Raw genomic sequence first — 12422 nt, 5'->3', positions numbered from 1 at the left:
AAATTCCCAGGTCTTTCTTATGCTGTGACTCAGGGACCACACTTTGAGAACCAGAGCATCAAGACAATTGTGGGTTTTCCATCTTAATTTCTTTCGTCAATAAAACCCATTAAGTGCTTTGTTCTCTTAACTGTTTCTGAAAATATTCCCAGAGGGCATATCATTTCCTTTCATTAATGTGAGAAATAGCAAATACCAAGTCCAGCATCTGCCTGGTGACTTTGCAGCTGTGGGCCAGGATGTGGCTGTCCCAAGAAGGCCTGGTTAGGGGACTTGGCCAGGATGGCTTCCAGAGCCTAAGAGAGTCTGTTGATTGTCTCCCCAGCCGCTGCTGGGATGTCCTGGCAATTCCTGACATTTCTCCTTGCTCGCCCAAAGCAACTTCCTTTGTTATCAGTTCCAGGGAAAATGGGGCCAGTGGATGGAGAGGGAGGTTGAGTCTTTGCCAGAGCCTCTGGATTGGAATTTTCCTGTCGTAACCGGTTACCTTAGGCTATGTTCTCCAGTGCTCCCTTAGTGGCAAATAAGAAAATACAAAGCTCAAATACTATAACCAAAAAAGGAGTCTGTACCCACTCAGGTAACTGGAAAGGCCAGGGGAGGACTCTCAAGCTGTTCTCAGATGAGATCTCTATGCACCTGTAAGCTCGACTGTCCATATTGGCACTGCCACCTGTCACCTGAGTGCCCATGTGAGCAGGGAACTGTTTTAGGCACTGGGGAGAGGGGTCCTATTTACATAGAAAAAGGGAGAGGAAAAGGAAAGAGAGTTCTTTGCCTTTTTATGTTTATCCCTTCACGTAAATGTTTTCCCCTCCTAATTCCCAACCGTCTGCAACCAGCCTGTGAATCCTTCGTCACCCGCCATCCATGAAGCCTTCCCGACTCCCTCAGGGAGCGGGCCTCGGTCTCTGACTGCCACCCAGTTTCCTCGTGGGAGGGGGGTAGGATGTTAAACATCTGGGTGCTAGCTCCCTGGCTTCTCTGGGCAAGTTACTTCTGCAGTCTGCGCCTTCGCTTTCTCATCATAAACGAACATAACGTGTCCACTCCTAGAGCTGTGACAGGGACAAATCTAACAATAGTAAAAGTGCCAGGATCGTGCCTGGCACAGAGGAAGCTCAACGAGTGTTTTCCTTTATTCCTTTGCTGCTTCTGCGCCTCTCCCCATTTCTACTTTGTCTTAATAGTCCTGGTAACAGAATCCTACAGCCCCCTTTTTCTAGGCTGGCCCTCTTTTTTTTCCCCATTGATTTTAGAGAGAGGGAGAGAGAGAGAGAAAGAGAGAGAGAGGAACATGGATTTGCTATTCCACTCCTTTATGCATCATTGGTTGATTCTTGTATGTGCTCTGACCGGGGATCAAACCCTCAACCTTGGCGTATCTGGACAATGCTCTAAGCAGCTGAGCCACCCAGCCAGGCAGGCTGGGCCTCTGACGACAGAAAATGCCCTGAGCCACAAATTGTAGAACTTCATGTTGGGTATATTTTAGTGCAATTTTTTTTAAAAAAATTTACAGTCACACTCTGGTTTGAGAAACACTATCTTAAAAAGGAATGGCTTACTCTACGGCAATCTCACTGCTGATTATTGCTCTGAAAGAGAATTTTCCTTATTACAACTGGGAAAGGAAACTTTAAAAAGATTGTCACTGAAAGCAAAACACAAAGTAGTTCTCTATCTGGAGGGCCATACACTGTCACTGAGAGAAAGTGGATGGCCACGGAAGGAAGTGCAAAGCGTCTTGGGAGAGCAGAGGGAAGCCAGGGGGCAATTATGGCAGAACAGGGGTTGTTAAAGGCTGTTAGTCTGGGAGACAAGAACAGCTCGACCTGAAGGTGTTTTTTAGAACTCAGAAAAAAGCAAAGGGGCGGAATCCAGAGCCGCCTCCCATCAGCCCTGTTCACTCCAACTTGTGTGAGGTGATTTCCATGTGGTGAACGTTAAGCCTCTGTGATATGTACATTCATTATCTGTGTGCATTTCCTATCTTACCAGCTTGACAATATTCTTGAGGGCTGGATCCATATCTGATTTAAACCAAAGCAAGACTCTCCCTTTCATTTTGTTTTGGTGATAAATTGTGATTGTGAATTGAAAGCTATGTCAACATTACATATTTGTCAGAGATTCTTTGCAGAATACATTTTTCAGATAGAACCTGAGGGGAAAAGATGGAAAAATGGCCAAGGGAGGCCTGTCAGAAGGAACTGGCAGAGGGAGTGAAGTTAGGGCCGGAGGCTGCTCCGAAGGCTGGGTCTAGGCACAGGAAGCCCGTGTGATTTGGAGAAGGGAGTGAAAGGCCGAGGTCGGGGGAGCACGGGCAGGCTAAATAGCCATCTCAGATGGCGAATAAAGAAAAATTGAATTTATTTAAGGAAAGGGGATGGAGGATTGGGAGATCCAAAGGGAGGGCTACACAGAACGGAGTCAAAGGGTCTTGGGTCCATGACAGCAGCAAAAATATACTCAGAACAGTGGATCAAGAAAGGGCACAGAGAGGCAACAGGAGAGCCCAGGCTGGGCTGCTCTGGCTCACTGGGAAGTCAGAGAGAGAAGGGGCCTTGGGGACAGCTTCAGGGGTAAGCCCTGGGCGAGCTGCTGCCGCCCATTGCTCCCCTGGTTGCAAACCTTGTGGGGTCCCTTAGAGCGTGCACTGGGTCCTTCATCCTGAGTGTATTTATCTCTCTTGCAGGTGGGAATCTTAGGGGAGGTCTCAGGGGTGTCTCAATAGATTATTCATCAGCTTTCAGGTGGCTCTTTCAGGGTCGTGGTCTCCACTGAGTGGTCGGTGCCAGGGCAGGGGGTCATTAGTCAATCAATGTATCTGGTCCTGAGACAGCCAACGGACCACTTGGCTGGTTTTGCTGCTTTTCTGGGCCTGGAGTTGAACCACAACCGAGGCCTCGATGTTATCTTTAGGGAGGAAATGCTCAGGGGGTCTAAGCTGCATGGCCAGCCATATGCAGGGGGAGGACAGGTTACCCTGGGGCCCAGGTTCTTGTTTTCCCAGTTTTGCCCCTCTCTAGGCACCTGGGGCTTCCTGGCCTGGTGGATTTCTGTACCTGGCCCATCTTCCTTGCTCTGCTCATGTCTGTCTGACAGTAAGTGGTATAAACATTCACTTCCAGGTGCAGTGCAGAGCGTTTCTTACTTGAATTTGTCAAAAACTAGACTTTCCTTGAAGCACAGGCAACAAAGAGGACTGTCAATATGAGTCTGTCATTTCCTCTCTTGTCAGGTACTTAGGAGTATCAGGAACCTGGGGGCCCATAATGCAGCCTGGCTTCTGTACCTGTTCTGAGATGTCTTAAAATCTGCTCTAACCAGTGTCCCCATAAGTGAGCTCTAGTAGCAACATCCGATGGACCTTTTCACTGCCTTAGGTCAGGGTATTGGTAAACTTCTTCTATAAAGGGCAACACAGTAAATATTCATGGCTTGTGGGTCATACAGTTTCTGTTGTAGTTACTCAGCTCTGCCATTATAGCATGAAATCAGCCATAGATGATATGTAAATAAATGAGCACAGCTATGTTCCAATAAAACTTTATTTATGGGTACTGAAATTTGAATTTTATATAACTTTCAGTTATGAAATCTTTAAAAAAAATTTAAGCATTAAAAAATGTAAAAACCATTTGTGACTCGTGGGGCATACAAAAACAGGCTGTGGGCTGGATTTGGCCTGCAGCCAGTCCCTGGCCCCACTTTTAAAACTCCCCAGCTTTCCCGGCAGGGCGTGGCTCGGCGGTTGAGCGTCGACCTAGGATCCAGGCAATCAGGGTTCGATTCCCAGTCAGGGCATATGCCTGGGCTGCGGGCTCGAGGCAGCTGATCAATGACTCTCTCATCATTGATGTTTCTCTCTCTCACTCTCCCTCTCCTTTCCTCTCTCTGAAATCAATAAAGATATATTTATAAAAAAATAAAAAAAATAAAAAAAATAAAACTCCCCAGCTCATCCTTCTGGGTAGCCAACATTGAGACCCCCTAGCCTACACTTTGAGTTTCTTGAACCATAGACCTAATTTATCATTGTATCTTCATTTGGAGGTAGGTGCTTGATAAAAGTTAAATGAATTTATCTTTGTGGATCCCCTTGGTCTCCTTGTTGATGGTGAATAAAGTAAGATAACTAGGGAGTGGGGCAGGTTATGGTTGTGGCTGGGATGCAGGGGAGGCAGAGGTGTTGTGGTAGGGCTTTGATCTCCACAGAGGTGTGGCATTCACCCTCCTTTCAAGACAACCTGCTGTGGGGAGGGTAGCTGGTGGACAGTCATCAGCTACTGCACTTTGGGTTCATGCTGAAGCCTTGTGTCCCCCCCCCCCCCCCAGCTGCTCCCAGCCGGTACTGAGCACGATGCAGCCTCTGAGCTGGGCTGTTGCTGCCTGGAGGCCCTCCCGGTGGGCAGTCTGCCCTGGGGCTCCGTTCCAGCCTGGCTGAGGCTTTCTCAGACCTGTGCTGCAGAGTGGCAGCCCCTGCCTGTCTCTGTTCATAGGTGTGAGACCTGCACGGTGGTCTGAAGGCGTCCCCAGCTCCATCTGCTCGCTCTCTCCTTTCCCCTTCCTAAGCATTTCCTTCCATAAATCTCAGAGGCCCCGGACTGATGCAAGGGACTCTCAGAAGGGACCCTTCGCGAAAAGTTGATAATTTCATTTTATGTCAAATTTAGGATTTCTTTTTTTTTCTTTTTCTTTTTTTGTTACCCTCTCCTTATTTCTCTGAGGATAGAATCAACGGGGTTGGCAAATGGCTATGCTGATTTTAATGAACTTAATGAAAGAATCACAGTCAATGTGATTCTTCCTGAGTTCTCAGTTATTCTTGGCTTGAGACTGGTGAGTCCTTAGGGAACTTTTATGTTAAACTCACAGCTCCAAGTGAAACTCATGCTCATTCCACTTCTTTGCACTAAAAGGGGTGGAGTTGCCATGTCCTCAAGGCGCGTGAGGAGCCTTCTGAGGAGGCCTGGGAGCTGTGCCGAGCGGGAAATCTTAAGATGCTCCAGCTGGGATCACTGAACAGGGATGAGAAGTGGGGTGAGCTGGGCAGAGTGGAGTGTCCCCAGCTTTTGTCTGTCTTCGTTGTCATCCTGTACAGTCTATTGTACAGAGAGTAGGTACTAGATTTAAAGTTCATTTGTGGGGGAAAACGAGGGACAGAAGACAGACAAATCGCCAGAATCCCTTGCCAAGTCCCTGAGGTCTGCTGCTAGAGTTCTGTCCCTGAAGGGGACTCATGGGGGACACCTGGCCTGAGGGAACTGGGGAGAAGGGCCAGTTGGGAGAAGCGCCTCCGCACACTGGATGGAGATGAGTGAGGCCACAGCTCAGCCCTCCCCCTCCCCAAGCACGCTCACTTAAATGCAGAGTGATGGCCTGTCTCCAGCTTCTGCTTTCCAGTGGGTGAGGGCTTCCAGCATGGCTGTTGCTGGGTTGGGCTCTGGGCTGGGTGGAGCTCGAAGAGGCCATCAGTAAGGATTGTTTGAGTCGGTCTGGGGAGATGGGATCTGGCGGGGTCTGGCCTGCGGCTGCTGGGACTGACCACACCAAGGTGCACCAGGGGTCACCAGCAGCTTCTGGCTTATGTGCTGCACATGCCTAGAAACCCCAGGAGGTGAGAGCCTCTTCTGACAGTATTAGTCAAAGTCCTTGGAAAGTGTTGATTGAGTTGGCCTGAATTTTGTGCCCAAAACTGTGTGAAAGAGACCTCACATGGAAGGGGCTTTTTAGCAAGGAAGGGGGAGTAATGTTTCTAGAAGTGTTATCGGAGAATTGCATGGGTGGAATTTCTCCGTTGCTAGTGGGAGTGGGGTTCTTATGATATCTTGAGAAAAATCATTTTCTAAGACTTGCACTGGAGAATGGGTGATTTTTATTTGTGTAGAGTTATGTCCCTTGGTTTCCAAATTCCAATTTCCCTTAAACCAGTCCTGGAAAAGGTGCAGCTAGGGCTTCAGCAGAGCTAGGAGCAAAGCCAGTGTCCAAAGTTTCTGTTGCATGGTGGAGTTGAGTCCAGCACAGCATCAGGCTAATTGCAGTCCATCAGTTCATTGTGTGTTGGGTCCCCATGGACACGAGCCATGTGACCAAATGCAGAGTGTGAGAGCACACTCCCTGAAACAAGAGTCCCGAGAGAGAGAGAACTCCCTTTGGGAGCTTATGTATCTCAGGTTTCTGGCCCTTGCAGTGGCCATGCCTATCCTGGCCAATGCCCTGTTCCCAAGCATGACTGACAGAGACCCACCCTCCCTACATCATTTAGACTTTCCCGGGCATGTGTCTATTCTTTCTTTGTCCAGTCCTTGCCCCCAGCATCTGCAGGGAACAGACCCGGAGGGTGTTAAACTGCAGCTCTCTGGCACAGATGGCCTGCCTGTATCACCTGGCCTTCTCTTTGCTCCTTTCCTGTTAATTAATTAATAGCTAGGTCAATTACAACAGTATCAGAAGGGGTAGAGGAAATAGCTGCCACTCTTCTTCCTATGTGACAGGCAGCGGGTCAAAGGCCAGGCCTGCTAATGAGATGAGAAAGCAAGCGCATTGGGGAGGTAGCTGTCCAAAGGTTAGGGAATCGGCCAGGGAAGAGAAGGCCTGTGGGAAGAGGGCAGAAGAGCTGATATAAACTAATAATAGCAAGTGCATACTGAATGCTGTATTGGGTGTGATGCTTTCACTTACAAACCACAAAAAATCTTACTCAACAAGTTCAAACAATAAAAAGGCGGGAAGCACAGAGGCTCCAGGCTGCTTATTTCGGCAGCGTGGCGAGTCGCCAGGACCAGGGCCTCTCCACCTTCCCACTTTGCCCTCTCACATTCTGGCCCCGGCTCAGGCTAGGCCACCTCACAGTCCCACCATGGCTACAGCAGCTAAGTGTCACCGCTGCATAACCAAATCCAGTGGCCTCCCTGCCTTGAGTCACTCCCCTTTTTAAAGTTGTGATAAAATACACCTAACATAAAATTTACCCTCTTAACCGACTCTGCAGCCCAGTGGTATTAAGTGCGTTCATATTGTTGTACAACTATCACCACCATCCATCTCCAGAACCCTTCATCCTGCAAAACTAAACGTGACGCCCATTAAACAATAGCTCTCCATTCCCGCTGTTAGAGAGCAAAATTCAACTGAGTGAATGTGAAGATCTAATTGGCTTTATTAAGATTCATGGATTGAGCAGCATCTCATCTAGCAGCTAGAAGGGCAATCTGACCAGCTGTACAAAATGGGTTTTACAGGCAGAAGGAGGGTGGGACAAGAAAGTTAAGAGAGTGGATTATCTCCGGCAAGGCCACCTTCCCTTAGGGAAGGCACAGGTCTTATCAGGCTGATGGCTTCACTAGAGCTGACCACTGAATTCCAGATTGATTGTTCTAAAATTCCATTCCTGGGAGAGGCTGAAACTGCAGTTGGGTGAGGTATTAAGCTTTGGGCTATTCACATGGCTAAGCAAAAGTGACTCCATTTTGGCTGTTGCTTTTTAACACCTCCTTTCCCCCAGCCCTGGGCAACCACCATTCTGTCTCAATAATTTCAACTACTCTAGGTACTCATATAAGTGGAATTGTGCAGTATTTGTTTTTGTTTCACCTATTTTTGTATGCTCTAGGAGTTAAGAATATTTTTACATTTGTACATGGTTATGTTTTAAATTGTTATAAAAGTACCTACATAATATCCTCAATTTTGCCTCTTGGCTTGTAAAGCCTAACATATTTAATCTTCTTTTTACAGAAAAGCTTGCCAATCCCTGGGCTAGATCAATGGCTTGCAATTTATTCTGTGGTGCCAACCTATCTCTGGTAGAGATAAAAGGGTGATGTGTCCCCTCTCAGCCCCTACCCTGGGCTCCAGCTTTGCCCAGAGTAGCTTGTTTGCTTTGCATAGTGGCTGACTACATCAGCCCTCATTGGAACACAGTGGTCCCCGCTAAAACTTCAGAAAGCCTCTGGGCTAGATGTTTTCTGAAGTTCCTCATGGATCCAACATCCCAGAGTCCTCCCTTTCTAGCACATTCAACTCAGAGAATTAGTCAAAGTTCATTTGAAGAGTTTTTAGTAATTGATGTTAAAAAAATTGGAAGTAATATATGAAATGGAGCAAATAGTAATTTGGCAAAAATAGGAAAAAAATCAGGATATGTCAGGACAAAATATGCTACTTTGACAAAAGAATTATTTTAAGCTGAATGCATTTGAGTTCTGGAAATCCCTTATCTACCTAAAGGCAGAGCCTCCCAAAAGAACTTAATTGCCATAAATTCCCTCCCAGGGAGCAACTCTAATCTCTTCTCAGAGAGAAGGGTCACTGCACCCAGACATTGTCACAAAACTATCATATCTCCCACCTATTCTCCTAAGGGCCCATTTATCTTTTAAAAAAGTCACCTGTGTTTCCGTAAGTGTCTTTTCTTCTCACCCCTTCTAAGAAGTCATCTGTTCCCCTGGAAGTGCTTCTCTGCCTGTCCCCATTCCCTTTTAAGATGATACTGTGGGGAGGAAAATCTCTTCCCTCTACCCTTCTAAACTGCCTGCGGGAGCCCCTGAACCTGTAGTTAGGCAGGCGTGAGTCGAGTAGGAACAATAGGCCAGACCCTGAAGGTCACCAGGGCGGGAAGCCCGGGGTGCCTAGCATTGGGCAAAACTAGGGTGGGACCTCATCCCCCAGGGTGACCTTCCTCCCCTAGGATATCACTGGTCATGTGGTAGACACTTTAGAGGAGGAACAAGGGGCCTCATATGACTCATACAAACCCTGGCATGACTAGTCCCTTAAACATTAAGCCCTCAGGACAAGAAGGTTCTGACCCCCCTCCTCCCAGCCCCCCAGCATAAAATAATCTTAAGAACAAAGCCTCAGGTCTGTTGACTACGGGGACAGTTGTGGTCAAACTAGAGATAACATCTAGGCCTCAGTTGTGTTTCAGCTCCAGGCCCAGCAAAGCAGCAAGGCCTGGTGAGGCAAAGCCATGGCTGACATCAGGACCAGCTTATATTAATCAAATGTGTCTGCTTTTCTCTTGTTAATCCATCTTTTGTTTTGTTAACGGTGAACAGCGCCAGATGTTAGACCTAGGTCCTTGAGTTTTGGCTAAGAAAGAAATCAGAGTCAAGACTCAAATACTAGCAACATTTTTATTTTGAAAGTCACAGGGGTAGAGCTGAGGCCTTTTTCTTGAGGGTTTTTATCTGGAGGTCCCAGGGAGGGTCTCAATAGAATATTCATCAGCTTTCCAGGTGTGTCCTTTCAGGATTGGGGTCTCTACTGATTGGTCAGCACGAGGGCTGGGGGTCATTAGTCATCACAGCTGGTCCTTATATCAGCCATGCATCTCCCAAACTGGTCTTGCTGCTTTTCTGGGCCTGGAGGTGAAATACACCTGAGGCCTAGGTGTTATCTTTAGGGGGTAAAGGTCAGGGGGAATCTAAATCACATGACCAGGGATATGCTAGGAGAGGAAAGGTTACCCTGGGAGCGAGGTTTCTGTTTTCCCAGTTTTGCCCCTTGCTAGGCACCCAGGGCTTTCCTTCCTGGGGACCTTCTGTACCTGGCCCATCGTCCTTGCTCTGCTCTTGTCTGACTGCCTATAACACCATCAGTATATAAACTCAAATCCCACTGCTCATTTGGGTACTCACTTCCTTCTTCCCGGTGTCTGTAATTCACAGGCCCCTGAGCACTGAACTTAAGAGGGTAAAGAAAAAGTTTCCCATCCTCATACAAATGCAAAGAGTATGCTGAAATATCAGTGGAGGTATTTTGAAAAATTCCCTACAACAGAAAGCATATTTTGACGAAAATCTTGAAAATTGCAAAGTATCTTTTTTAAAAAAAATATATCTTTATTGATTTCAGAGGGGGAGAGAGAGAGAAACATCAATGATGGGAGAGTAATCATTGATCAGCCGCCTCCTGCAAGTCCCGGACGAGGCGATGGGCCCGCAACCCGGGGAATGTGCCCTGACCGGGAATTGAACCGCCACCTCCTGGATCCTAGGTCGATGCTCAGCCACTGAGCCACGCCCGGCTGGGCGCAAAGTGTCTTTAAAGAGAGCTGAGAGCTGGGCCCTGGGCTAAAGTTTTGGTGCAGACATGTACCCCTGCCCCACCGCCATGGCTGGGTGCTCCATTTGTGCGCGGTACCTGGGAAGGGCTGGCACAGCTCAGGAAAGTGGGATTCAGGTTGTGAGAGGGATTATTCTCCTCCCTGCTAGGAAGTGAAAAAAATGTCACTTTTAAAAAGAAAATAGATTTTCAGATCCCAAGTATTTCTTTTCCCTTAAGGGCAAAACTTTCACTTTGTTGAGTCTCTTTGATTTTATTTATTCATTTACTTTCCTGAAATTTCTGACTCTTTTAGTAGGCTGACAAGGCCCACTGCCATTCATATTCAACTTATCTGCATAATAGTCTCATTTACAATTGACGACTGCATCAAGGGAGCTGTCCCTGGGCGGTCCTTTTGACTTCAGCCAGCAATGGAGCAGTTTGTGAGTTGCCAGGTAACGGACGATGGGAGGGACTGCCCCAGACTGTAAAACTCAGGCTTTCAAACATTTGAATGGCAGCAGTTCCACTCTTATCAGAGCAGTGGCATTATCCCAGAAGCTCCTCACAATAAACTTCTGTAGGAAATTAATTAAAGGAAGGTTTGATAGTTTTATTCCAAGGAATTCCAATGAAAGTAATTCTACATACATAATGCACAACTGGCTTTTCCACATAACTTCCCAATGAAACATTCAGACTATTTAGTACCAGTCTCATGAATCAGCAAGACCATCAGCTCCTCAGGAAGAAAGGACTGACTTTGCCAGAAGGGGAGGAAAGGAGATCGGCGTGAAGTGTTGGTCATAAGACTATTTAAATTGAAGATGAGGAAGCTTCGGGGTCACCCACTATCTTTCTTGAAGAAGGAGCACTTTTGGAAAAGAATGTGATAGGAGCTACTGTAAAAGAAAGATTATTTACTGGATACTTGTTACAATGGTAATGCAGGCTTTATTTAAAAAACTATTGCAATATGAGTCAACTCTTGCTATAGGGGACAGGGATTGAGCTCAACTCCGAATACAACAAGGACAGGTGGGATTTAGGGTCAAGGACCAGAATGAGGGGATTGCTGGGTGGAAAATAACTAAGAGGAGACATCAAGGGTAGGAGGATCTCTGTTAAACTGGCCCAACAGGATCCTTGCTAAAGACAGGCCAAGGAGAAGGCGCCATCATGGGAGTGGACATCCACCATAACAAAGGCCAAAAGGTTCAGTGCGAGGAGCCCAAGATCCAGGACATCTACCCAAGGCCGTTGATCAAGCTGTATGTGTTTCTGGCCAGATGAACCAACTCCACCTTCAACCACATGGTGCTGAAGAGGGTGTTCATGAGTCACAGCAACTAGTCACCTCTGTCCCTTTCCCGACGATCCAGAAGCTTTATCAAGCTTTCTGGCCAGGGGGGCAAAACCTCTGTGCTTGTAGGGACTATAACCAATGACGTGGTGCCTAGGAGGTGCCCAAACTGAAGGTGTGTGAACTTCGTATGAGCAGCTATACCCGGAGCCCCATCCTCAAGGACGGGGCAAGATCCTCACCTTCGACCAGCTGGCCCTGGACTCCCGAAAGGACTGTGGCACCGCCCTGCCTTCTGGTCCTTGTAAGGGCGGAGAGGTGTACAGACATTTCAGCAAGGTCCTGGGACCCCTCATAACCACACCAAACCCTACCTACCACCCAAGGGCCGGAAGTTCAAGCCGAGAGGCCAAAGGGCCAACTGCGGCTACAAAAACTAATCCCAGATCCTACCTTATTAAAAAGATTTTGGATGCTGGAGAAAAAAAAAGACAGGCCAAGGACTCAGACAGGATGGCAATGAGGAACTTTATCAGATATCAAGGGTTGGATGACTTAGCAGGATTCTTGCTAAAATTGGGCTCACCAAGAAAGGGCACGAAAGCCAAGGTTGAGGTCTAGTCAAGAAGAGGGTTCAGAGGACCCTAACTAAAGTTTGGTCAAGGAAAGCCTTTGCCATTCTCCTTGAGCAATTTTGTGACGAGCTGTAATAGAAAGTGGGCTCCAGCGGAAAGGGGAAGGTTAGCCTTAGGCACTGGGAAGAATTTTCAGTGAAACTTGTTACTTGTGAGAAGACAAGAACTAGTGACGACCGCAGAAGCCTCGGCTCCTGGGCAGCCTTTCAGACTTCGATGTCTCCTCTGCCTGGGTGGATTGCTGTGGGTGACTTCACATCTCTACGAAGTCGGGCTTGGAGCCTCAGATCAGTTATTGTGTGTCTTGTCTCCTAGAAGCACTGCCCCCAGTTCTTTTGCCCATCACAGGGAAGCTGGCTGAGCTGCCAGGGTCTCTACACCAGCAGAGGTATAGGAAAGCTCCAGGGAAAAGCAGGCCCTGACCCCAG

General features: G+C 47.6%; 1 pseudogene across 1 annotated transcript; it reads left to right on the top strand.

Annotated features, from left to right (window-relative positions):
• The first annotated feature begins 11235 nt into the window (after positions 1-11235).
• Positions 11236-11799, top strand: LOC308559921 (large ribosomal subunit protein eL18 pseudogene; annotated as a pseudogene). The gene has a single exon. The product of its transcript is annotated as a large ribosomal subunit protein eL18 pseudogene (transcript).
• The last annotated feature ends 623 nt before the right edge of the window (positions 11800-12422 follow it).

Source organism: Miniopterus schreibersii, assembly GCF_964146895.1.
Source record: "Miniopterus schreibersii genome assembly, chromosome: 7".
Lineage (NCBI taxonomy): Eukaryota > Metazoa > Chordata > Mammalia > Chiroptera > Miniopteridae > Miniopterus > Miniopterus schreibersii.
The sequence above is the reverse complement of the archived record's forward strand: the minus strand, read 5'-3'. Positions and strand labels throughout refer to the sequence as shown.